We start from the raw sequence: 26,342 nt of genomic DNA, 5'->3' as shown, positions 1-26,342 counted from the left end.
AAGAGTCGCTGTCCGTTTCTCAAGTGCTGAAATATTACCTTATAGAATCATATCCTTTAACATTTAACCTAATAATCGTCACCTGATGTGGATTAAATAGATAGATAGATAGATAGATAGATAGATAGATAGATAGATAGATAAAGATACCTTTCATAAATATTAAATAAATGTTCTTCTGGAGGAGGTAGAGCAGGAGGTAGAGCTAAACAAAAATGTAATTTTCAGACGATTTCTTTAACATATATATATATATATATATATATATATATATATATATATATATATATATATCACAAATATACACTCAAACCACAATTTATTCAGACACATTGAACATTTCATTCATTATTACAGTTTATTCACAATAGTTTTTTTGTTTGTTTGTTTGTTTGTTTTAAATGGTAATAAAATATGACAAGATCTCAAAGTTAAACTGTGTCAGAAAAAAATAATCTTAAATATGTCAGATAAAACTTAAGCAAAACATGGTCAGGTCAAAGTGTCTGAATAATTTTTTTGGTTCCATTTTATCAATTTTACTGGTAGTCCACTGTATCCTCACTTACATAAAGTGTGTGTGTGTGTGTGTGTGTGTGTGTGTGTGTGTGTGTGTGTGTGTGTGTGAAATCAATCAAACTGTGATTCAGTGTTTTTGATGTCCATAAACCACCCAAGGCCTATAAGGCTCTATGAAATACTTTAGGAATTCTTATGAGTTCTTCCAAGTGTTTCTGAAGTGAAAACTAAATTTTAAAACAAACATATAAGTTTAGATATTAGTTTAGAAACATGGATTTGCAGTTATCATTTTGTGTCAAAATGTTGGATATTGAGGTAAAATCATACCGTATATAGGTATTGTTATAAATTGCGTTAACAACATTTACCATCTTATATTCTGCATAATTGGGTTTTAGACCTACTACCTATATTGTAGTCCTATATAAAATATTCACAGGCAGATTTGCTTTATGTATTACCCCGGCGTCGAATCAGGCACATATAAATGTCAGGAAACACGACTCCTGGCTGCATGTCAGTATCCATGGATTAGGTTTATTTGACAAGTTGTAAGAAACACTTTCGAGTCCAACCTTTAGACTAATCGTTTGTCTTACTCGCGTTTTTCGCAGTTTCCTCTATTAAATCCAGTCACACAGCAGGTTCTTTTGCCACTCAGTCCAGCTGAGGGGGCGCGTTTTCGGCGGGAAAGTGACGTCGATGCATACCCTTAAAAAAAAAAAAAGGGGGGGGGGGGGGGTAACTTTGCAATTATCACTTAGTCTACTTTAACTACTCCAATACCACAGCAGAAACTACTAGCTTGTAATTGGTGTACAACATTGTACACCAATTACAAGATAAATACAACATACAGTTATAAGGTTATAAGGTCTAAGGCCGTGTGTCCACCAGAGCGTTTTTAGCCAGCTGAAAACGCTAGGCGCTCTGCTTAAAACGCCCGTCTGTGAGCGCTTGAAAGCGCTTCTGCAGCGCAGCGTTTTTTTCCGTTGAGACGCTTTGTTGCTATGATACGGAATATCCGCGGCACTGTTACTTATAACTGATTTTGTATGGAGTCAAATTAATGCCTTAATGTTTTGCACAAAAATAAAGTTTTGCAAAACAAAAAAAAAAAAAATTGAGCAATAAAAAATGTTTTGCAAACAAAAATAAAGAATTGCAAAGGGAAAATAAAGTATTGAGCAGAAAAAAAAAGTTTTGCAAACAAAAATAATAAATTGCAAAATAAAATAACGTAGTGCAAAAATAAAAATATAATCAATTACAAAAATCAATGACAGCTGTAATCCTATTTTATCTTTGCCACATATTTTTCATGCTCAAACCTACTAAATCTTTTGCAACGCTCATTTTATTCTGCGTTTCAGTCAAGCGTGCACTCACGATACCGGTTTTCCTTTGCGCTGCACTTTTCAGTGCGGATCTCTTTATGGCACTGGTTTGACGTGGGGGTGGAGTCAAGAAACGGGGGCACGCCTCCGCGAAACACGTCATCGGCAGGAGACGCAGATCGCAACAGAATAGATCAAGCATAGAGACAGAGCGCATTTATTATAATCTCCATTGACTTTGTATTGCGTGAGGCTGCCTTCTTGTCTTTTCTGACATATTACAAAAAAACAGAACAATGCCTAAAAGCTGCTGTGTGACAAGGTGTACAGCTAACAAGCTAAAAAACCCAGAAATAAGTTTTTATAAGCTGTCGACCCCAAAAAACAAATGTTTAAGGACACAAAAGTGGATACAGGCAGTGAAACAGAGCGCAACGGGTCATATTACTACAAGAATGCATTGGATGGGGTCGTAATCGGCGACAACATATGTTAAACAAACCAACAAAAACAAACCATTCATTTTTTTTTAACCATGTCAAAGAATTATTTCACCTGTCGCCGATTACGTTCTCCTCCAATGCATTTCGCAGGGGCGTGCCCCCGTTTCTTGACTCCACCCCCACATCAAACCAGCGCCATAAAGAGATCCGCACTGAAAAGTGCAGCGCAAAAGAAAACCGGTATCGTGAGCGCACGCTTGACTGAAACGCAGAATAAAATGAGCGTTGTAAAAGATTTAGTAGGTTTGAGCATGAAAAATATGTGGCAAAGATAAAATAGGATTACAGCTGTCATTGATTTTTATAATTGATTATATTTTTATTTTTGCACTACTTTATTTTATTTTGCAATTTATTATTTTTGTTTGCAAAACTTTTTTTTTCTGCTCAATACTTTATTTTCCCTTTGCAATTCTTTATTTTTGTTTGCAAAACATTTTTTTATTGCTCAATTCTTTTTTTTGTTTTGCAAAACTTTATTTTTGTGCAAAACATTAAGGCATTAATTTGACTCCATAATTTTGCAGGTAATTTGTTTCAGACTAAAAATGTTCACACAATGTGGAATTACTTGCTATGTATGTTCGGAGACCAGCAATATTAATTTCTCATCCATTTTGTTTCTGTTTATTGATGTCGCTGTACAGCAAGAGTGTGACAGTTGGTCGGAGTTGTATTTGTCCCGCCCCTCCTCCACTCTGATTGGACGGCTGGCTAAAGAGTGACAGTGATGAGCGCAGCGTTTTACTCAAAGTTGAACATCCTTCAACTCGAGGCGACCAGTAAAAAACGCCCAGCTCTCAGCGCTTGAGCGTGAAAAAGACGCTCAGCGCCTCGTTACGCTCCTGGCGTTTAAAAAACGCGGCGTTCCCATTGAAAACAATTGAAAAAGCACGCTAGCAGCTGGAAAAAACGCTTAGGTGGACACACGGCCTAACTGTAGTATTAATTTTTGTATACAGAAATGTAATAATTAAATGCAAAATGACACTGTTCACTGTATAAATTTAATATAGATCTTTGTTAAAGCTGTGTTTTGTTTGATTTACATGACAGACAACAGCAGGTTACTGTCATTTTAAGAGTAAGACCCCATGCACACACACATCTGATCTCTCACCTCATTCACTCAAGACATAACCGAATGTGTTTACGAGAATACTTGCCGAGGGGGGTATTTTGACTGACATAATGCGTGAATGTGTGTGTCCATCCAAGTGCATTGAGGAGTTCTGATCTGAAACGCGCCTCTCTCTCTCTCTCTCTCTCTCTCTCTGTGTGTGTGCGCGCGCGAGCCTTGTATGCGCGTCTGTGCGCACTGGTAACAGCGCTGCGTGCGATACCGAATTAAATCCTCTTTTGCCTCTTCTAACGCTGGAATGGTTTTATATCTATTCAATGTGTAAACTAGCAAGACAAAACACGTGCAAATGATAACATTTCACTCTACTGCGGTGAAACTTGATCCGTGAAGCAAATGCGTCCCGAACCGTGGGGCTTGGTCTTTATACCACTCACAACCAAACTTCCTTAGTTTTGATTTGACTGTATTTAGCTTTTCATCAGAGCCCTTAAAACTGAAGCTCATCAGCACAACATCAGCACGGATATAAGAGCTAGGTCGATGTTTCCTCTTTTCTGCTCATCACAAGGTAATTAAAATAAGTTTATATTTATTTTGTGAAGAGTTTTTATACATGTATTCATTCATTATTGGAGTTTCAGTACTGTAAAAACTTAAATGTAAAAATACACTTTAAATTTCTGACCAGTGGCAACACACACAAAAAAAAAAAAAAAATATTATGATATAATAAAAATAATAATAATAACAGCAACAATCTGCTTGGCAGCTTTGGTAGTTAACTTTTTTCATGTGAACAAAAAAAGTTTATGGATCTTTAATAGAGCTTCTAAAACTTTTTTTCACACCTTTTACATCATGAATTTAGAAACATGTTTTATATTGAACCATAGGCGTAATTTGCGGGTGGGACTTTTGTATGTCTTATGTCTTTTCAGTGTCTCTGTGAAGTTCACTTAATTTCACTCGCTTGATCTGACTCCAATTTCAAATGATTCTTATTCTTAGGTTGTGTTTCCAAGTAGAAATTAATCATTAGTTATGCCTTCATTTAGATTTTTGATTATTCTGATTACTTTATATTTTCAATTATTTAGTTCACTGCGGTCCCGGTATCGCTTTAGAAGAGTAATTTCGGTTGGTGAGCGCCTTTAACAATCACAAACTCGCCAGTTCTGATCTTAGTCAGAGGTGCAGAGTTTACTAATGCATTTGAGTCAAACCACCACATTTCTTGTTCATTCAAAAACACAGTTTTCTTTGTCACGATACTGCAACTTGCTAAGCCAGTCGATAGACAAAAATCAAAAAGGTCCCCAGATGTGCAACATGCTCCTTTCATGGGCCTTTAGTTTGAATCTATCCTGACGCAGATTTGCGGAAATATGGATTTCAATAATCTACCGGTCATAATGATTTCAGAAGAATCCAGAGTAAATGAAATATAACATTTTATTTGGCAAATAAAAATGTATCATGACAATTACATAGTTGGACAATTAGAAGCCAATTCAGAAATAATAAATGTTGAAATGCACATGCACACAGTGGTGGATAGTGTTTGAAGGCACCTGTCCATCCCCCCTGACTGCTTTGCAATGTACCTTATATACAGACCAGAACAAAACGGTTGTAAATATTTATTACACCAACACCTGTTTTGGGGAAGAGAGGGCAGAAAGAGGACAGAAAAAGAGGACAGAATTCTCCTTAGTTTTCAATCTTCTTCATAACACCAGTGACTGCTGTGAAATTGAGACCATTTTACCAATCACACTGAGACATTTGAAATGATACCAAACACGAAAGGAAAAACAATAGATACACAAGTTACATTATACACAGAATATGCCTCCCTGGAGAACTTACAGTGACTTGAGTCAGGGGGAAGGGAAGGTGTGTTTGTGGGGGAATCACAAAACAAAATACACATGAAAGTGTCCCTGCTCTTGATATACAATCACTGATGAACATCTTTGGTTTTAATGAGAAAAAGAAAAAAATACATGGTTGGATTAGAACCCAGAACCTCTTGCACACTACAGAATCAGCTTTCTTTGATTCCTCCATCGTTGTTTCTTTTTCTCGTATCTACAGAAGGATGAACAAGAACATGAGGAGTTCAGCTGGACATCTTCATGTTCTGATCCTACATTAATCTGACTTTAACTAAACTCTGTGTGTGATTGAACAGATTCAGATGGAGAAGAGAAAGAAAATCACACATCCAGAAAACTGCTGGAGCCTCAGAAATCACAGAGCAGCAGAAAACAAGAAGACAGAGAGAGAAATGGAGACACAAACCAGTGAATCACAAGAGAAAAGAGGAGAGAGACTTGAGAGATGTAGCAGTATGGAGGGAATAATGCCAACCTGTGAGTGTTTGATCATTAATGAACTTGCTAGATGTAGTAATTATTATTTTTACTCTTTATGACACATTCAGACAGATTAATAACTTTCTGAATATTGAATCTATAGCCCATTGAAAGTTCACAGATGTGTGATTGTGTTTAACTGACAGAAAGTGTTATAGATTGAGAACATAAAAACAAATTCAAAACAATGAGATAATCTGATATATATTTGTGATTTCTAGTCTCAGATGATCCAGATGATCCTGTAAAGATTGATTCTGATGTCAAAACTGAGGAGAGATTCTCTCATCAAAACCCTTCATCATCCAGAACATCATCATCTTCATCATCATCACTACCACCACCACCATCATCATCATCATCATCATCATCATTATAATTATAATCATCACATCTTCATCCATCTCCTGGATTCTGCAAGCTTTTATAGACTTAACCAGACTGAGGGACCATTTCACGACACTGTTTTCAACACTTTTTTAAAACGTTTTGACTGTTCGTTTACTTGGCAACAGCATTTTCAACGCTAAAACTTTTGAAAACAGGTTTTTGAAAAGGATACCATTATCATTTCTGTGTAAACTACAAAAACATGAATTTGTGAATCAATTCAATAAAGGATGTTTTACATATTTGAATGTGTTTTAATGTATTTTTTTAATGCAAAAATTATACAAAGATTTGTACATACAGAAAACAAATAAACATAAGAATAGTAGATCATGCCATGGCTAAAATTACAACAATTTAAAGTAACAAAAAGCTTTAAAGGTCTTTCTTGCGTTTTTGTTCTTAATTTTGTCTAATGTAGCTCCATATTGTTTAATCTGTTTTATAAAATGTTCAAAGTTAGCTTAGCTTTAGTCCATTTTTTCACATGAATATGATATTTAAAGTAAAACAAAAAGTTGTATAAGGAAGCACATTTGGAGTCAACATTGACATGCACAAAAATAAATAAATAAATAAATAAAAAATACTACATCATACAAATCAATTTGTGTTACCTGTTCCAAACAGCCTAGAAATGAAATTAGAAAAAAAAAGAAAAAAAAAAGAGTCACAGATTCTCTGGCATTGCCACAAAATTCACATACGTTTTCAATATTCAAATGGAAATGTTCAAGCAACTCCTTAACAGGGTAAACTCTGTGTAAAATGTTATAGGAATATTAGGGGCAGATACCGGGGTGGAATGGTGTGGCAACTTCCACCCTAAGAAAAAGCTTTGCCACCCCAAACTTATCACAGAATAAAATATAAATGTAGTGTTTCAAGTACTGCAGCGGCGCTTCAATGTAAGGACATAAAAAAGACAGCGTAACACAAAATAATGGCAAGAAAACACTTCTTTCAATAAAATGTTTGACGGTTGCACGCGCACGCAGCGCGCCCAGTGTAGTCAGCTTCATTAACAAATGACTCTTATGAACCGGTTCTTTGGGAGTCAAAAACAAGTTCACTTATGAATTGTTTTCCATTTGTTCGTGAATCGGAAAATTACTGCTTCTCGGCTAACTCAGAAGTCCTGTGAGAAATGTAATCCCATCCGAATATATCTGAGATTATTTTCGTAATTTTTTGGCGAGCTGATTCACCGCCTGCTCCACTTTCATCATGGATGAAGGTCTTCATCCGACGAAACAATAACATGAAATCAATAAGGAGATCCTGATCACAGAAAACAATAGCAGAGTTAGCAAGAATCAACGTATTAGCTTTTCTCGATTAATAACACATTATAAGAGATTCACTTGGCCCAAAATGGTTTTCCAAACCATTCATTCAGTTCTCAAAACAAAGACACATTTATCAAAACGTTTAACAACTGATGACACACCAGACAAAATCTGAGAGAGAGCTGAAATTAATAATTTACAGGGGTTTTACACTTACACAGAAGCAGTACTTTAGATGAGGGAAAGTTCACTATTGTACATTAACTGTTGTACACCCTCAAACTTGTGATTGTCACCTTTCTCTGTATGTGTTATGTACTGTGCTGTATTTTTGCAGAACTGAGAAACGACTGCCTAGGGAAATAGTCTTGTGTCAGAAGACAAATACACTGCTACTGTATATACTGTAATGAAATTTATAGCCAAATGTGCAGAGGATGCTGAATTTAAATGCTGAATTTACTTTTACTGCATTTGACAGTATACTGTATTGTGGTGCATACCAACTTCATTCTTATTTTTCTCGTGCTTTTCATCTACTGCAAGATCAATTTACAATAGTAAAATAAAATAAAAGATTTCCTCCAAAAGTTCAGTTCTGTATTTTACTGTATCTGCATCTGTAAATTTATTTTTGCATAGTGTAGTAGACATTGAGCTGCAAAATAATCCCTGAATCCCAGTGTTAAATTAATTGATCTCACTAGTGTTCACTGGGCAGTGCAGTAGTCTGTGTATGTTTTACGGTTTGTGTTATCTGATGCCAAAGTTTGATTTTGTCAGAAGAGGATAGGTTTATGACTAGAACATTTTATTTATTTTGACATGGACATTTGAGGTTTGTACATTGTTGTTTCATGAATTGTGCATTAGCAATCAAGAAAAACAATAAGACTGAAAAGTTTGAAAGACAAATTTATGCTGGCTTGTCATAAAGCCAACTTAAAGTCTTGTTTAAAAAACGTAAATAGTTTTGTCACTTAGGCCGGAATATAGATGTTCTGGGTGACTGCTAAACTGTTGCTGGTATGTGGTTGATAGGGTGTTCTGGGTGAACACACACAGACATTCCCACCTCTTTTAATAACAGAAACTAAAAAATGGCTTGCAAAAAACAAGTTGCTCTTTAAAGGGTTAGTTCACCCAAAAATGAAAATTCTGTCATTTATTACTTACCCTCATGTCGTTTCACATAAATGTATCAGTGTATCGAATCATGAATCGGATCGCGGGTCAAACCGCCAAACTGCTGGAATCATGTGACTTTGGAGCTCCGAACTGCAGATTCGACACACAGATTCACAATGCTCCGATGCTTCCTGAAGCAGTGTTTTGAAATCGGTCATCATAAATATTGTATCACTACAAAACTGGTTTGACGATCGTTTATAGGATAGAATCCAGGGTTTCGTAATAGTGATACAACAGGGACTGCATCAAAGATAATAACATATTCTTTTGGCCTCACAGGGATCATACTTTTATTGAGAAATTCAGAATATGTTAAAAGTAAACCTTGTTCATTTAGCAACTAACAGTAAGTTTTTTTGTACAAGATTTCTTTGTTATTCCATAAAGTATCGATGTGGTGAAAAGTTATGTTTATAGAATAATTGCCAAAGCCGGCAGTGCCTGCTTATGAAAGTTTGCCAGTTTAACTGGGATTTTTCAACTGAAAAATTACATTTTAATAGAAAATTAATGTCACCCAAAGAGTTAAATATGTAATTGGTGAAAACATTCCATACATTATCTTTATTTCTTAAAGGTGCCATCGAATGTTTTTTTACAAGATGTAATATAAGTCTAAGGTGTCCCCTGAATGTGTCTGTGAAGTTTCAGCTCAAAATACCCCATAGATTTGTTTTTATTTAATTTTTTCAACTGCCTATTTTGGGGCATAATTAGAAATGCACCGGTTCAGGGCTGCTAGCCCTTTAATTCTCATGCTCTCCGCCCACGGAGCTCGCGCTTGCCTTAAACAGTGCATAAACAAAGTTCACACAGCTAATATAACCCTCAAAATGGATCTTTACAAAGTGTTCGTCATGCATACTGCATGCATGCGTTGGATTATGCGAGTATAGTATTTATTTGGATGTTTACATTTGATTCTGAATGAGTTTGATAGTGCTCCGTGGCTAAAGCTAACATTACACACTGTTGGAGAGATTTATAAAGAATGAAGTTGTGTTTATGAATTATACAGACTGCAAGTGTTTAATAATGAAAATAACGACAGTCTTGTCTCCGTGAATACAGTAATAAACGATGGTAACTTTAACCACATTTAACAGTACATTAGCAACATGCTAACGAAACATTTAGAAAGACAATTTACAAATATCACTAAAAATATCATGATATCATGGATCATGTCAGTTATTATTGCTCCATCTGCCATTTTTCGCTGTTGTCCTTGCTTGCTTACCTTGTCTGATGATTCAGCTGTGCACAGATCCAGACGTTAATACTGGCTGCCCTTGTCTAATGCCTTTCATAATGTTGGGAACATGGGCTGACATATGCAAATATTGGGGGCGTACATATTAATGATCCCGACTGTTACGTAACAGTCGGTGTTATGTTGAGATTCGCCTGTTCTTCAGAGGTCATTTAAACAAATGAGATTTATATAAGAAGGAGGAAACAATGGAGTTTGAGACTCACTGTATGTCATTTCCATGTACTGAACTCTTGTTATTCAACTATGCCGACGTAAATTCAATTTTTGAATCTAGGGCACCTTTAATAAATTCGATTATCTATTTTATCTTAAAGCTACAGTCTGCAACTTTTTTGTGTTAAAGATTTACAAAAATTATATAATGAGAATATACAACATGAATCCATTTTCCAAACCGTGTTTTTGTGTTATCCTGAATCATTATGGTACACTTATAATAGGTGTTTATATTCTGACTATTTCAGACCAGACTGGTAGGACCCACCGCAGAGTATCACAGTAACTGCGTGACTCGCCATAGATATACACAGAGAAAAGTAGCTTCGGCTTCAATGTTCTTCTGCAAAAGACACGAGCAGTTCTGTTTATTAACCGCTAGAGGGAGCACCCCAATACCGCGGGAGCACCCCAATGCGACTGCAAAGGACACTTTCACTTTCGCGATCAAAGGGGCAGGGGCTCAAGATAAAATTATTGTAATAAAATTGTACATTAAGTACAAAATTAGTGTGTGAAAATAGAACACGAACACTTTAAGTAGCCTACATTATGGATGTGTATTTTTTTTCACCTGGAAATTCGCGTGTCCGTGCGTGTGGTAATGTGGGATGTGTGGCTACAGTGCCAGGGCTGAATTTTTGTCCCAGTCCGCTCCTGCTCATGAGCCACTAGTGATGCGCGGGTCGGCCTTTTTTTTCCTACCCACGGTCCGCATTTATGAAATTAATTTTCCCCGCCCCAGCCCGTTCTGCATCACTGTATCTATTTTTACAACCCCCCGCCCCGCACCCGCGACCCTAGACGTGTCCGTTTTGTGGCTCTCGTGTTTGTATATTTTTCACACGAGTTGCACTTTACTTAGCCAATACTGTCTCGATTCTCTCCTGCTGCAACTATTTCTGAGAACCAGTCCCAAACATTAGATTTAGCAGCCTGATTTTTTTCTTTTAAATATGTAAATTCCCGACCTCAATTTCTCCCGCATTTAGTCTTCCATCTTCACATTTATTTCTCCGTTTTTGTTGTCATGACGACTGGAGCTGCTTGGCGCGCCGCTTTCGTGACGTGTCATATGACGCCAAAGGTGACATCACGCAAGTTATTGCTATGGCCTTAGTATTGTAATCTTATCAAAGAACCTAATAAAGTATAAAAATAGATATTCCCAAATATTTAATATAGGCTATAGGGAATTGCATGCAACATACATGGATTTTTTTTAAATGTTGTTTTTAATGACGCGCCCCAACCCGCCCCGCGAATGGCCTATAAAGTGACAATTTCTTTATCCGCCCCAACCAGACCTGCGGGTTACCGGCGGGGTCCGCGGGTTATTAGACGACCCGCGCATCACTATGAGCCACATATTGAATCTGTTTTTAATTTTAAAATAAACTTTATTTTATTTCAACAGACAAAAGAAATTTGTACAGGTTTGGAACAACCTGATGGTGAGCAGATGAGAGAATCTTCATTTTGGGTGAACTATCCCTTTAACATGGGAGCGGGGTGGTCACAGACCGTATTTTACGAGTTGACAAATTCGTATGAATTCATACCCCAAACCCCCGCCCCTAAACCTAACCGGAGTTTAGACAAATCGTACGAATTCGTTTGAGTGAAGTCGTATGAACTCATACGAATTAGCCACCTCGTAAAATAAGTACGAATTGGTCGTGAGATCGCGTTGGTTCAGCTGGGCTTACTGAACACCACATACGGCTAATTCACGTTTTTAAACGTAGAGTAAGTTCATTCATTTTCCATCTCTCACGCTTGTTACGATCTTTTACCAGGAAAGGATTAATTCACTTTCAAATGAAAATTAGCCCAAGCTTGACTCACCCTCAAGCCATCCTATGTATATGACTTTCTTCTTTCTAACGAAGACAATCTGAGAAATATTAATAAATATCCTGACGCATGAGCTAATGGCAGTATGCGTTACAAAACGAGTATGAGTTGAACAAAGAGTCTTCATCTACATCCATCATATTCCACGCAGCCCTGAAGGGTTAATAAAGGCCTTCTGAAGCGAAGCCATGCATTAGTGTAAAAAAAAAAAAAACCTGCGACTCACCTGCACACAGTGCCAAAGCTACCAGTACCTGGTTTAAGGACCATGGTATCCCTGTTCTTAATTGGCCAGCAAACTCGCCTGACCTTAACCCCATAGAAAATCTATGAGGAAGGTGCGATATGCCAGACCCAACAATGCAGAAGAGCTGAAGGCCACTATCAGAGCAACCTGGGCTCTCATAACACCTGAGCAGTGCCACAGACTGATCGACTCCATGCCACGCCGCATTGCTGCAGTAATTCAGGCAAAAGGAGCCCCAACTAAGTATTGAGTGCTGTACATGCTCATACTTTTCATGTTCATACTTTTCAGTTGGCCAAGATTTCTAAAAATCCTTTCTTTGTATTGGTCTTAAGTAATATTCTAATTTTCTGAGATACTGAATTTGAGATTACCCTAGTAGTTAGTTATAATCATTTGAAATATATCAGTCTGTGTGTAATAAATGAATATAATATACAAGTTTCGATTTTTGAATGGAATTAGTGAAATAAATCAACTTTTTGATGATATTCTAATTATATGACCAGCACCTGTATATTAAACTGCTGGTCAAAGAGGGACGTTAAAAAGAATAAAGCATGTACCGAGAAGGAGGTATGAGAATGATGTGTAATTCACTCCACATATATTTTAGCTAGCTAATGCATTGCAGTTCAGCCATAACTATCAGTGTAACTGTAACCAGTTACCAAATCAGCCGTCTATTTTGTTAGTTCATTTTTCAATGGTGTCTTATCAATTACAAATGTATTCATATCGGTGTTTGTTTTCTTCCTGAATTAATTAACTTTTGAACGAATTGGCTAAATGATCAATTTAAGTGACTCAATAAAAAAGCGAATCGCTGCCCCCTACTGGCGGTTTCAATATTTGGCCAGCAGCCATATCACCCTGTAGCCCAAGACTGGTTGCCCACTGAAGCTAAGCAGGGCTGAGCCTGGTTAGTACCTGGATGGGAGACCTCCTGGGAAAACTAGGTTGCTGCTGGAAGAGGTGTTAGTGAGGCCAGCAGGGGGTGCTCACCCTGTGGTCTGTGTGGGTCCTAACGCCCCAGTATAGTGATGGGGACACTATACTGTCAAAAAGCACCGTCCTTCGGATGAGACGTTAAACCGAGGTCCTGACTCTCTGTGGTCGTTAAAAATCCCAGGATGTCCTTCGAAAAGAGTAGGGGTGTGACCCCGACATCCTGGCCACATTTGCCCATTGGCCTCTGTCCACCATGGCCTCATAATCACCCCCATACACTGATTGGCTTCATCACTGTCTCCTCTCCACCAATAAGCTGGTGTGTGGTGGGTGTTCTGGCGCAATATGGCTGCCGTCGCATCATCCAGGTGGTGCTGCACATCGGTGGTGGTTGAGGAGATTCCCCTTCAATATGTAAAGCGCTTTGAGTGCCCAGAAAAGCGCTATATAAATGTAACAAATTATTATTATTATTATTATTATTATTAACATAATTTCTTTCTTTTTAGAATCGCTCAGTTATGTTAGAATTTGATGAATGAATGATTATACATAAATTTCATAAAGTTATGATAGATAGATAGATAGATAGATAGATAGATAGATAGATAGATAGATAGATAGATAGATAGATAGATAGATAGATAGATAGATAGATAGATAGATAGAGAAGAAATAAATTATCCAAGTACACTACACATAAAACAGATTATTATTATTTTTTATTTAAAAAAATAATAACAGGCAGCATAACAATGTTCAACGCCCAATGTTGAAACCAAATCTACGCCCTTGGGAGCAGCATTAACAGTGAAAAACTAAACTGAAAGTGTTTAAGATGAAACACTGTTAACATTGTCTTTCATCTTATAAAAATAAAGACTTGACTTGTAATAATTTTATGTCTACTAAATAAATGAAAATTAAAAGGTTATTTTGTGAAGATGTTAAAACTTCATGACAAACTGATGAACAGAACAAAACACAAACACTAGGGCTGCATCTTTAGAATTTATTGCTTAAAAATGCTGCTACTAAAAATGCAAATAAATCTTACTGGCATTTATGTCTTATTTGTTTGCTTGCAACGGAAACTGGCCACAGGTGTGTTCACATTTGCTCTGACAGTAAAGGATCTCTCTAGTCTTAACTATAGCAGCATCAGATGATTTCACTAAAACAAATGTTCAACATTAGATGAGAATGAAATCTGACTCACTGGATGATATCTGCTGTGAGAAAAGCCCATGTGAGTTCTGACTGCAAACACAATGGAGACCAGATGAGATATATGGACACACGTGTTTCAGTGTGTCAGTGTCGCCCTCTACTGGAGATCGTCAGTATTACAGCAACAGTTCAACAGCTGAGAGAAGATCACGTGAACATACATCATATCACACTTCAGAAGAGGTGCTTGAAGTTCATGAGTAACTTTCTATTTTGATTAGCCTCAATATGGCCTGTTTGGTGCCTCATATTATTCAAAATATCTTCTTTTGTGTTCAGCAGAAGAATGAAATTCATACAGGTGTGGAATAACATGAGGTCAGTAAATGATGACAGAATTTTCATTTTGGGGAGAACTAACATTTTAATGTCACGATTTTGAGTGAAAAAAAAGAGAAAACATTGTTAGTGGAAAAAGAAATGTTGTTTCTAACTATAGTAATTTTATGGTTCAACGTTACATATGTTAAGTAACTCCTAAGGAAGGGTGATGAGATATAAAACAGTTTGATGTTGTTATAAGTAATACGTACCTTATCCATTAGGTGGCGACCAAGTGCTTGAAAAGAGTTGAGTTGCTCAGTTGATTTTTTAAGGAATTGAAGCAATTAATCTGTCAGTGTTTGATGAGTCAAAAGCTTTGATGTTAATGACACACACGTAATGAAACAAAGTCACTTTATTGAAACATCACACATAGAAAAGTTGTTACAGGCTGAAAATCTCACAACTATTCTATTCTGAACTTGACTCAGAGCCATTCATTAGATCCATCAGTTCAGAAAAGCAGACTATTTCTGGTCAAGCTTCAGATAACCCCTGGTGCAGTGACAAAATGCCACGATGAGAACGTTATTTGAAAGCAACAGATATGTAACTGTGTAAAAATGAAAATATGAATAAATATATTAAAATATTACAAATTTTAATCTGTACAATTGTTGTAAATGTTGCATAAAAATCTAATTCAATATTCATACTGAAAGAAAAAACACCCTAAAAACACCCACTATAACAACATGATTGTTTACACATTATAGTTACAAAAAGTGTATAAGATTTACAGTGTTAAACCTTTTCAGTTAAAAAAAAATTAGTTATAGTTGTAAAAAAGAAAAATAGAGACATGATTAATACATACATTGGGATAATGAAATGAAATTAAACAAAACATTTATTTTGAAAACAAATGAACAATATCCTTAACCAACTTTACTGTATTCTGAATTAAACCATAGTTATTCTCAGCTTGAATTCTTGCCATTTCCAACTGATGGTTTTCTAATTCTATTCGGATTTTCTCTAGTTCTTCCCCTAGTAATTTAAGCCTTAGATCCTCCATTTCCCACTTTCGCTGGTGTGCAGCCAGTGCCAGGGCCTGCTGTTTCTTGAAGGACTTAAACATCATAAACTGCAAATAAATGCATACATAATGTGGTTGAAAAATATTTAAGTGTGAAATCATCTGTCTATATACACAAACAAATATGCATCACTGTTAGACATTGCTGTAATTTTACAGTTACTTACCAAAAAAGCCCAGTAAAATACCATATTTATTATTTATGGTTAACTACTGTAATATGTACTGCATTATGGATATATTTATTAAGTTTAGAGTAACTTACTGTATATGGGAATTGCAGTACTTTACTGTTTACGCAAAAGCAGTAGTGCTACTGTAAATGAAGAAGACGTATTTCTTGAAGTGCAATAATATTATTGTTATTTTAATGGTAATAACAGCACAAGTGTGGTGATGTAATATAATTATTAAATAAAAAATAAATAAATTATATAAACTTTGCTTTCACCTCCCTACATTTAAATTATTTCTCACATAACAAAGCCCACGTGAGGTTTGTGTGAAGAGCGTGCATAAGGGACGTCCCTGCTGAGTGGATTGCCAACTGCAAGTTTTCAAATTTTGAACAAATGTCTTTTATAAGTTACTAGCTGCGGTTTTGAAAATACCCATGTTCGTGTGGACAGGGCCTGATACGTTTAAATGTGAAGTATGTTGTTTGTGTGACACTAGCGGCACCTAGTGCCAGCATATTTTGAAAAAGCACTTTTTTTTATTATGTTGCGCCTCCGTCGACTCAAACATCAAAGCTCTTACAGGTGCTTGTGAACAGGTAAATATGGGCTACTCTCAATAAAAGGTCCAGCATATTAGAAATACTTTTCACTGTGTTGCTATGTTTCATGAGTAAGCAACTGAGTAAACTAACACTGTGTAGAGAGCGTCTCACATATTAGCTATAAACCCATTCAACATTACTGGATCGGCCACATTTTCTACATGACGTCTATTGGAAACTATTGTTCAAACATAACTTCACACCTCACAACACTTAAGTTTGGAATAACTGATGTATAAGGTTTGGCAGAAAGTCTGTATATTTCGAGGAAAGGAAATCCAAAGGAATTTGGGCAGTTGCCCATTTCTTAGATGATAATGGAAATCTGTTACTGTATAGAAAATTTTGTGAGAAATTCCAACTGCAGTGTTCTGTTAATATTTACAATAGAATGATTAGAGCTGTTTTAATTGTTGTATAAGATTAATGGTTAAAGAAGACATTTTGCACTCCAAAGTCTCTCCAGAATTGAGGCAGCTCTCCTTAGAAGGTTATGATTTTTGTGGCCAAAAAATGCACAGAAAAGCTTACATGCTTATTATCCAAATTAAAAAAATATGGAAATCTGTCTTTCCCCTCCCTCCAAGGAGGTGAGCTTCAAAATTTTAAATGAGATTTATCCTACCAATGAATTTTTAAGATTGAAATTTAATTTTGATATAAATAACTGTGTTTTTTTTGTAAACAAATATTGATTTTTTTTTTTTTTTTTTTTTTTTTGTGATATGAAGAGATATGCAGAACTGGTTATGTCTAGGGAGGTTGTACTGTAAAGATAATTAGGTTTGGTATTTGTCTGGAAAACCAAGAGTTTGATTTTGTTAGTAATTTTTCGTTATGTCGGAAAGTTTTTCATTCATAAGTGCAAATGGTTTAAATCTAAACCTGATTTTAACCAGGGGATGAATGAGGTTAATCTCTTGTGCAAATCTTTAAAACTGGTTAAAAACATGAAAGCCCTCAAGTTGATTTCTCTGTTAGACAGGTATAAATTCATTTAAAAAGCCCCTTTTGATTTATTTAATTTTTATTTTAATTTATTTATTTATTTAGTGTCAGTTTGTTTTATTGTGATCCCTGTTTGTTATTGGCTATACTCAACCTATGGCTGATCATATGTTGTGTCATTCAGTGATTTGATTATGTACCTTGTCTGTTTGTCAGTGGTTACAATAAATAAAAAAAAATAGTATAATATAAAAAATAATATAAAACAATTATTTCACTGTTATGGTGAGCAGATGCACTTATAAAATCTTGTTAATTAAGAGATTTAATTAACTTATTTTTTTCTTTCCTCTCTTCAAAATTCTTTTATCAAAATATGTGTCCTAATTTCACTTTTAATATTTGGATTAGCAGTGGAGTGAATTCTGTGATGATTTGTCATTATTTAAGACATTCTATGCTGTTTGATGAAATTACAAGAAATCAGTAAGAATCCTAAAAATCCTAAGAGATGATGAAAATATCAAAATGACATTAAGTTGACACCCTAAGATAACTATTGTTTTCTCACTGAGCAAACTCTAGTTATTTCTTTCCATTCTATTAGGTTTCATCTGGTTAACTGACTAACCATAGTGTTAGTAAGCATTAAGTGTCTGATGAATACAGCTCTATAAAAATACTTGAACTGCAACATATTTATCTTAGTACCAGAAGTACAGCCTAACAGGAATGACAGGAATATTCCCTCTCTGTGTCTTGAGGCTTTTCACATTTAAAGACTGACAGTGATTGTTGCTTTGATCATACTGTAGCACTTTAGATAATGCTACTCTAGTCCTAATATTATTCCAGTCTATTCTGAACATACAGAGCAACAGCCAAAACAATTTGCAATTATATTTTCATAGTGATAATTACCTGTAAACCAACTGCAACAGAATTACAGAAAGACACAAACCAGATAGTGGGTGCAGTCACTATCATTTTAGCTGTAGTTTGAGATTTGGATGTGTTGAAAAGCTGTAAATATAATGTAATTTATTAATGTACTAAATATAAAGCATTATTTGCAGTTTATAAAATGATGTAATTTAACATTAATGCTAATTGCATTGTCTTTTTCATACTAAAAGGCAATTCTGTAAGTTCAGTCCTACCTTTCAGTGCAGATGTGCTGATCAGAATTGAGCTTTGTTTAGTTTTAGTTTCATCACTGTTATGTTCTTTATATCTGTTATCTGTGAAGAGGAGGAGCCCTGATGACGACTGCATGCTCAAGGACATGGATTAACTAATATATATATATATATTTAAATCATGATGTCTAGACTAGATTACTGTAATGCATTACTAGCTGGTTGTCCTTCATCCTCAATAAACAAGCTACAACTAGTCCAAAATGCAGCTGAGTTCTTAAAAAGTCAAGAAATATGATCATATAACACCAATTTAATCATCTCTACACTGACTACATGTTAAGTGATTTGTGAAATAAGCATAATCTATAGGGAAGAGAAGATGTACAAACACCACAGAAACCAAAACCAGTCTGTCAAACTGAAGAGGTTCGACTATGAGATGATAAATGTTGTTCATTGGTGGAACCTGTAAGCCTAAGATCTGACCCCTGACCCTCAGCCATGAGTCAAGACTCGCCTGATCTTGATAAGCTCTCAAAACGACAGCCACCTGAGACAGTCCACCCCTCCCCTCCCCTCGTCCCCACCCTGGACCTCAGTCATGACACCAGACACACCTGCTCATCACAACTCAAAACTTAAAGTAATGCATTTCTTTTTTCTAAGTACCCTGACATTCTTTTCATTCCTAAGACAGTGTGAGTGTGACGCATAACAAAACATATGACCTGGATTGTTGCCAGACTTTTGCACAGATAATGTACAGAGTAAAACTCACGTTTATTCTTCTCTCGTGGAGTTCTAGTGTTTTCTGGTCTTAAGCATCAATCTATCTATACTGTATTTAACCATGAAGATACTAAGCAGTTGTCTATCTGGCCAGTTGTTATATTTATGTTTAATATTCTATTTAACAGAAATAAATTTTATTTCAGTGTTATGGCCTGTGCCTAGAGTGTTTTCGTTTTCTATATGACATCATGACTCTGCTATTTTCACTTTCTGTCCGAGTTTGATCGTAGGTCCGCCCCTGTGCACCTGCGTCAGTTGTGCACACTTTTTACTGACTATGTGGAAGATGCTGAACCAAACATTTTTGTTTTGGTTAAAGTTTCAGGTATTAATATTATTAATTTGGGTTAATTGTTTTGTGTTATATTTGGAATTACTTTTTGTTTTCTCTTTTACGTATAATACGTGTTCCCGATTCTTTGCCTTTTAATAAATATTTAGTAACATGTTTGAGTTTCACGTGTTCCCCTTTCTGACGACTTTAAGTAGGGGTTTGTAACATTCAGCTATTCATTTTATTCTCATTCTTTATACAATTGATCATTTGCTGTTGAATAGCAGAACATTAAATATCCCACAGTAAATCAGTTAATAGTTCATCTCTAAACATTGAGCAACAGTTTTAAACTACAAAAACAAAATTAAACAATTAAAAACCTGTAAAAAAAAATTGTAAAAACAAATAATTTCACTCAGTCACTGTGTCACTCACATACTCAACAATAAACTTACTATACTTAAACTTGAATTCCCTTTCATTTTTTCTCCTCAAAAAGAATCCTTGAAGCATTTATTGAAGATATGATGGTTTTTGTCTTGTTTTGTCAACCCTCCAAGTAGAACACGACTTTGTATTTAGATTTTTTTTAGTCCTCAACCTTAAAACAGTCAAGAATTCTGTCAGTGTCTTGTAAATTTACTGTAAATACATACTGTAAAAAAACTCAATACACAATACAGAAGACAGAGCCAGATATGGAGATAAAATAAAGAGACTAATTATAAAGCAAGCATTAAAATAACAATAATAATAATAATAAAAAGTGTATGATGTAAGATTTCTCAGAGTGAAATGGTCTTTTCTTATAGAACAATAAAGGATGTGTGATCAGTTCTGTTTATCCGGTATGAGAAAAATAAACCATTCTGATCTTTGACAGTAAATGTTGCTCATTTCCTTGTAAGCCTCTCCGTTTCTCGCTTGGACATTAACACGAACCACAGTGAGACACTCCTACTTTTACATTTTTTCTGTTCATGTAATGAGTGTTTAAGTTCGGCTCGACACAAGCAGATTCTGTAATGACTTGTGTTGTGTCTCTTCTGTGATGGCCTGACCTCATTCACACACTGGATAGTGTTTTTAATACGCTTCTCTGGAACATTTATCTGCACTAAAAAAAACTGAGATAAATATACCATTAAATGTGTGTCCTGGAGATGCAAACACTTTAATTCACATAAAAAAAAGTTTAAACATTAGATTAAAGCATCGTCAACTCCAAGATCAAGAACAGCTTTAGTTAAAAAATGTGTTTATGTCAGCGTCACTTTAAATAAAAGAAACTACAATTGAGTAGAATTGTAATTATAATTCTTATAAGAATTCCAGACATTTTTCTGGATTCAGTATATAGCTGATGCTGGTTTCAATATAATCTTGAAGAATAGCATAAAATCATTGATCAGTCATAAATGCATTACAAATAGTCTCACAGTAATATTTTTCCTTATTTAAAAACTACTGAAATAATTAAAGTTAATGAAATGTAAACTGATGTTAACATTCCTGTAAAGAGTGTGTTGAATTTCAGTGTTTTATCATTATTTGTTGTGGTCTTATAATTTCTGATCTCTTCATTTCTCACTCTTACATCCATCTTACAGCAACTCATGTCATGTATTTCTCATTTCTGACCTGGCGTCTTATCAATTCTTTATATAACTGGCATGATGCATTCTTACCTGACGAATAAAATTTTATATTTGATTGATTGTTGTGAAATCGTTATTTCCAGTAGGTTCAGTGTCAAACTCCTGCAGGATACTGTCAGTCAAACTGAAGGCCATGAATGAAGGAAGCGTGAGGCTCTTCATCTGAACCTTTGATTTCTGACCATCACTGACTGAAGCAGTGTGAATGTGAGTGTGTGTCTCCCTCTACAGGCCATCATCAGAATCACAGCAGAGAAGCATTACTGAAGTCAGGCTCAAGGATGTCAAATGTAAAAGTCAAACAGCTCATTATATCAGATCAGTTCTGCTGATTTTGTGTTTATTGAAGGTTTCAATCATTTGATCAGAATCAAGATCAGTTTGATTCCAGTGAATTCTGAGTTTAGAGCTTCATTTAAAGCCTCTGATCAATGTTTAATATCTGAACACTGACGGAGTTTGACCTGACAGAATCATGATTATTCTCACTATATATCTGAACTGATCAGAACACTAGCTGACTACATAGTCAACACTGCAGTGCACACTATATATCTGCTCATCAGTGCTTCAGAAGATGAACTTATCAGAACACTAGCTGACTACATAGTCAACACTGCAGTGCACACTATATATCTGTTCATCAGTGCTTCAGAAGATTAACTTATCAGAACACTAGCTGACTACATAGTCATCACTGCAGTGCACACTATATATCTGCTCATCAGTGTCTTCAGCGGCTGAACTGATCAGAACACTAGCTGACTACATAGTCGACACTGCAGTGCACACTATATATCCGCTCATCAGTGCTTCAGCTGAACTGATCAGAACACTAGCTGACTACATAGTCGACACTGCAGTGCGCACTATATATCTGCTCATCAGTGCTTCAGCTGAACTGACCAGAACACTAGCTGACTACATAGTCAACACTGCAGTGCGCACTATATATCTAATCATCAGTGCTTCAGAAGCTGAACTGATCAGAACACTAGCTGACTACATAGTCAACACTGCAGTGCACACTATATATCCGCTCATCAGTGCTTCAGCTGAACTGATCAGAACACTAGCTGACTACATAGTCAACACTGCAGCGCACACTATAAATCTGCTCATCAGTGTCTTCAGCGGCTGAAGTGATCAGAACACTAGCTGACTACATAGTCAACACTGCAGCGCACACTATAAATCTGCTCATCAGTGCTTCAGCTGAACTGATCAGAACACTAGCTGACTACATAGTCAACACTGCAGTGCGCACTATATATCTGCTCATCAGTGCTTCAGCTGAACTGACCAGAACACTAGCTGACTACATAGTCAACACTGCAGTGCGCACTATATATCTAATCATCAGTGCTTCAGAAGCTGAACTGATCAGAACACTAGCTGACTACATAGTCAACACTGCAGTGCACACTATATATCCGCTCATCAGTGCTTCAGCTGAACTGATCAGAACACTAGCTGACTACATAGTCGACACTGCAGCGCACACTATATATCTGCTCATCAGTGCTTCAGCTGAACTGATCAGAACACTAGCTGACTACATAGTCAACACTGCAGTGCACACTATATATCTGCTCATCAGTGCTTCAGCTGAACTGATCAGAACACTAGCTGACTACATAGTCGACACTGCAGCGCACACTATATATCTGCTCATCAGTGCTTCAGCTGAACTGATCAGAACACTAGCTGACTACATAGTCGACACTGCAGCGCACACTATATATCTGCTCATCAGTGCTTCAGCTGAACTGATCAGAACACTAGCTGACTACATAGTCAACACTGCAGTGCACACTATATATCCGCTCATCAGTGCTTCAGCTGAACTGATCAGAACACTAGCTGACTACATAGTCGACACTGCAGCGCACACTATATATCTGCTCATCAGTGCTTCAGCTGAACTGATCAGAACACTAGCTGACTACATAGTCGACACTGCAGCGCACACTATATATCTGCTCATCAGTGCTTCAGCTGAACTGATCAGAACACTAGCTGACTACATAGTCAACACTGCAGTGCACACTATATATCTGCTCATCAGTGCTTCAGCTGAACTGATCAGAACACTAGCTGACTACATAGTCGACACTGCAGCGCACACTATATATCTGCTCATCAGTGCTTCAGCTGAACTGATCAGAACACTAGCTGACTACATAGTCAACACTGCAGCGCACACTATATATCTGCTCATCAGTGTCTTCAGCTGATCTGATCAGAACACTAGCTGACTACATAGTCAACACTGCAGCGCACACTATATACCTGCTCATCAGTGTCTTCAGCTGATCTGATCAGAACACTAGCTGACTACATAGTCAACACTGCAGCGCACACTATATATCTGCTCATCAGTGTCTTCAGCTGATCTGATCAGAACACTAGCTGACTACATAGTCGACACTGCAGCGCACACTATATATCTGCTCATCAGTGCTTCAGCTGAACTGATCAGAACACTAGCTGACTACATAGTCGACACTGCAGCGCACACTATATATCTGCTCATCAGTGCTTCAGCTGAACTGATCAGAACACTAGCTGACTACATAGTCAACACTGCAGCGCACACTATATACCTGCTCATCAGTGTCTTCAGCTGATCTGATCAGAACACTAGCTGACTACATAGTCAACACTGCAGCGCACACTATATATCTGCTCATCAGTGCTTCAGCTGAACTGATCAGAACACTAGCTGACTACATAGTCAATACTGCAGCGCACACTATATATCTGCTCATCAGTGCTTCAGCTGAACTGATCAGAACACTAGCTGACTACATAGTCAACACTGCAGTACAGGGACGTGCACAGGGGGGTTGCTCAGGTTGCCCGGGCAACTGCCCATATGCCCTTCTCGACTCACGTTGCCCTTCCGAGGTGGAAAAAAATAAATTAAAAAAAATCGTACAATGGATGCAGAATTTCACGTAGGCCTAGATAAAAATAATAATAATAATAATAATAAAAAAATCGTAAAGCCTCATTCACTTCCATATTCGGGCACCCGTCCGAAAGTGAAAGTCAGTAGGGGAAGGGCAAACTCTGTTTTCGTGGCTGCAGCGCTGCACGCGACCGGCACCTGAGCTGAGCCTGCATGAGCGGCACTAGAAGGAGATTGTCGAAGCTGCACTGCACTTGTGTTAAGAGCTTCGAGTAATGAACCATTTTTGGGCACAATTTAATGAAAGCCTCAAACGCTTCAGAAAGCCTTGGTTTCCCATCACTATAAGCAACTGAGAAAACTGTAATAAGACCACACCAAGAAAACCCATAATCAGTGATGCTGTGACTGTCCACACTGGAAGTGACGTGAAATGACAAAATGTTCTACTGTAACCGACGCCTCGTTCTATTTTGGATCTTTGAAATATGCGTTGTATTTTAAGCGTTTATCACAAGTGGTGTATTGACAAATATGGAATATGAATGTGAAGTGAATTTGTGGTCTCGTTTCAAATGCATTGATCAATATGCTTGCGTCGACTTCACTGCGGATGTGCCTAAACTTCCTTCAGTTAAACAGAGAAAAACTGAAGTCATTGTGTTTGGAAACAAAGATGAAGTTCTCAAGGTGAACACATACCTTCACTCTAGAGGTGAACAACTAAAAATCAGAGTCAGGAATCTTATTCTGGAGTCAGAGCTGAGTTTCAGTAGTCATGTAAAGACAATAACTATATCAGCATATCATCATCTCAAGAATTAGACGGTTTGTTTCCAGTCATGACTCAGAGAAACTTGTTCATGTTTCATCTCCAGCAGGGTGGATTATTGTAATGGACTCCAGAAACACTATCAGACATCTGCAGCTCATCCAGAACACTGAACAGAGGCAGAAAACATGATCATATCACACCAGTCCTCAGGTCCTTACACTGACTTCATTAGAGTTGATTCTGATTCTGACCAACTGATTCAGCTGGCATTTGAACCATAATTAGTGAATATAGACTAGCAACTGCATTAAATAGAATTGCATTTTTAATAGATGGAAAACAAATGTTTGTTTCCATCTTTGGCCACCAGATGGCGCAACTAGAATTTCACTGCAAACTCAAAAGCCTCTTAGTTCAGTTCAGATGAGAGACAGTGATGATGGTCATGATGATCAGATCTGATATGAAGATGGATGAGAATCATCCTGTCAAACATTAAGTATAAAGTGACTCTCAACATCTGTGATTCTCAGCTGAGGGGAAAATGTTGATTGACTGACTTGACATACATTTCATTATTGGAGTTTTTTGAACCAATTGTAAGAACAAAATAGTTGAAGGATATGCAGAATTAAATCATTTATCTGACACCAAAAGAATTAATCTGATTAGCGTACATTAAAGTCGTTGTTATTCTTTAACCTCTTATTCAATGTAAAAGTCATAGGGTAGGGACACACCTAACAGACCCTCTCATCTCCCTAAAGTATATAATCTCTGGTCACAATCAACCCGAATTCACCCTTCATGATGTAAACTCCGAACAGCTTCTGTCTGTAGGCTGCCGCCTTGACTTGTTTGCTCACTGTTTTACTATTTTTCCCGCGCTCACTAAACTGAACAGCCAATCAGAGCTCTCTCTCTCGCCCGACGCCCCAACACCGATTCTGCATGTTGCCAATGGTCCAGAACACACCGGGAAAACTTCAGCTTACTATCATCTTAGCTTTCAACAGTATCCAAGTAAAAGGAAATATTATCAAAGCCATTGATGTAGGCAAAGTTATTTAAGTTGCATGTTTAAATAGATGGACAGTGGAAGAACATACTGTAGAAACACTAATAAAGCACTGCTGTACAGAAGAGACAGAGTAACAGCCCTTCTTCTATCAGCTTGAGCTCTGCTGTGCAGAAGAGAGGGGAAAGAAAGGAAGGGAGTGT

General features: G+C 36.7%; 2 long non-coding RNA genes and 1 pseudogene across 2 annotated transcripts; 2 read left to right on the top strand and 1 right to left on the bottom strand.

Annotated features, from left to right (window-relative positions):
* Positions 1–3,653: 3,653 nt before the first annotated feature.
* Positions 3,654–6,462, top strand: LOC125252925. The gene is made up of 3 exons (XR_007181308.1): positions 3,654–4,014; positions 5,641–5,821; positions 6,046–6,462. It is a non-coding gene; the product is annotated as an uncharacterized LOC125252925 (long non-coding RNA).
* A 6,683-nt stretch (positions 6,463–13,145) lies between these two features.
* Positions 13,146–13,262, top strand: LOC125253633 (annotated as a pseudogene).
* A 1,837-nt stretch (positions 13,263–15,099) lies between these two features.
* Positions 15,100–19,281, bottom strand: LOC125252100. Its single transcript, XR_007181151.1, has 3 exons — positions 18,724–19,281; positions 18,485–18,586; positions 15,100–15,882 (listed from the first exon to the last, which is right to left on the bottom strand). It is a non-coding gene; the product is annotated as an uncharacterized LOC125252100 (long non-coding RNA).
* Positions 19,282–26,342: the final 7,061 nt, after the last annotated feature.

Source organism: Megalobrama amblycephala, linkage group LG18 (genome assembly GCF_018812025.1).
Source record: "Megalobrama amblycephala isolate DHTTF-2021 linkage group LG18, ASM1881202v1, whole genome shotgun sequence".
NCBI classification, from domain to species: Eukaryota; Metazoa; Chordata; class Actinopteri; order Cypriniformes; family Xenocyprididae; genus Megalobrama; species Megalobrama amblycephala.
Note: the sequence above shows the minus strand (reverse complement) of the source record. Positions and strands in the feature narration are given on the sequence as shown.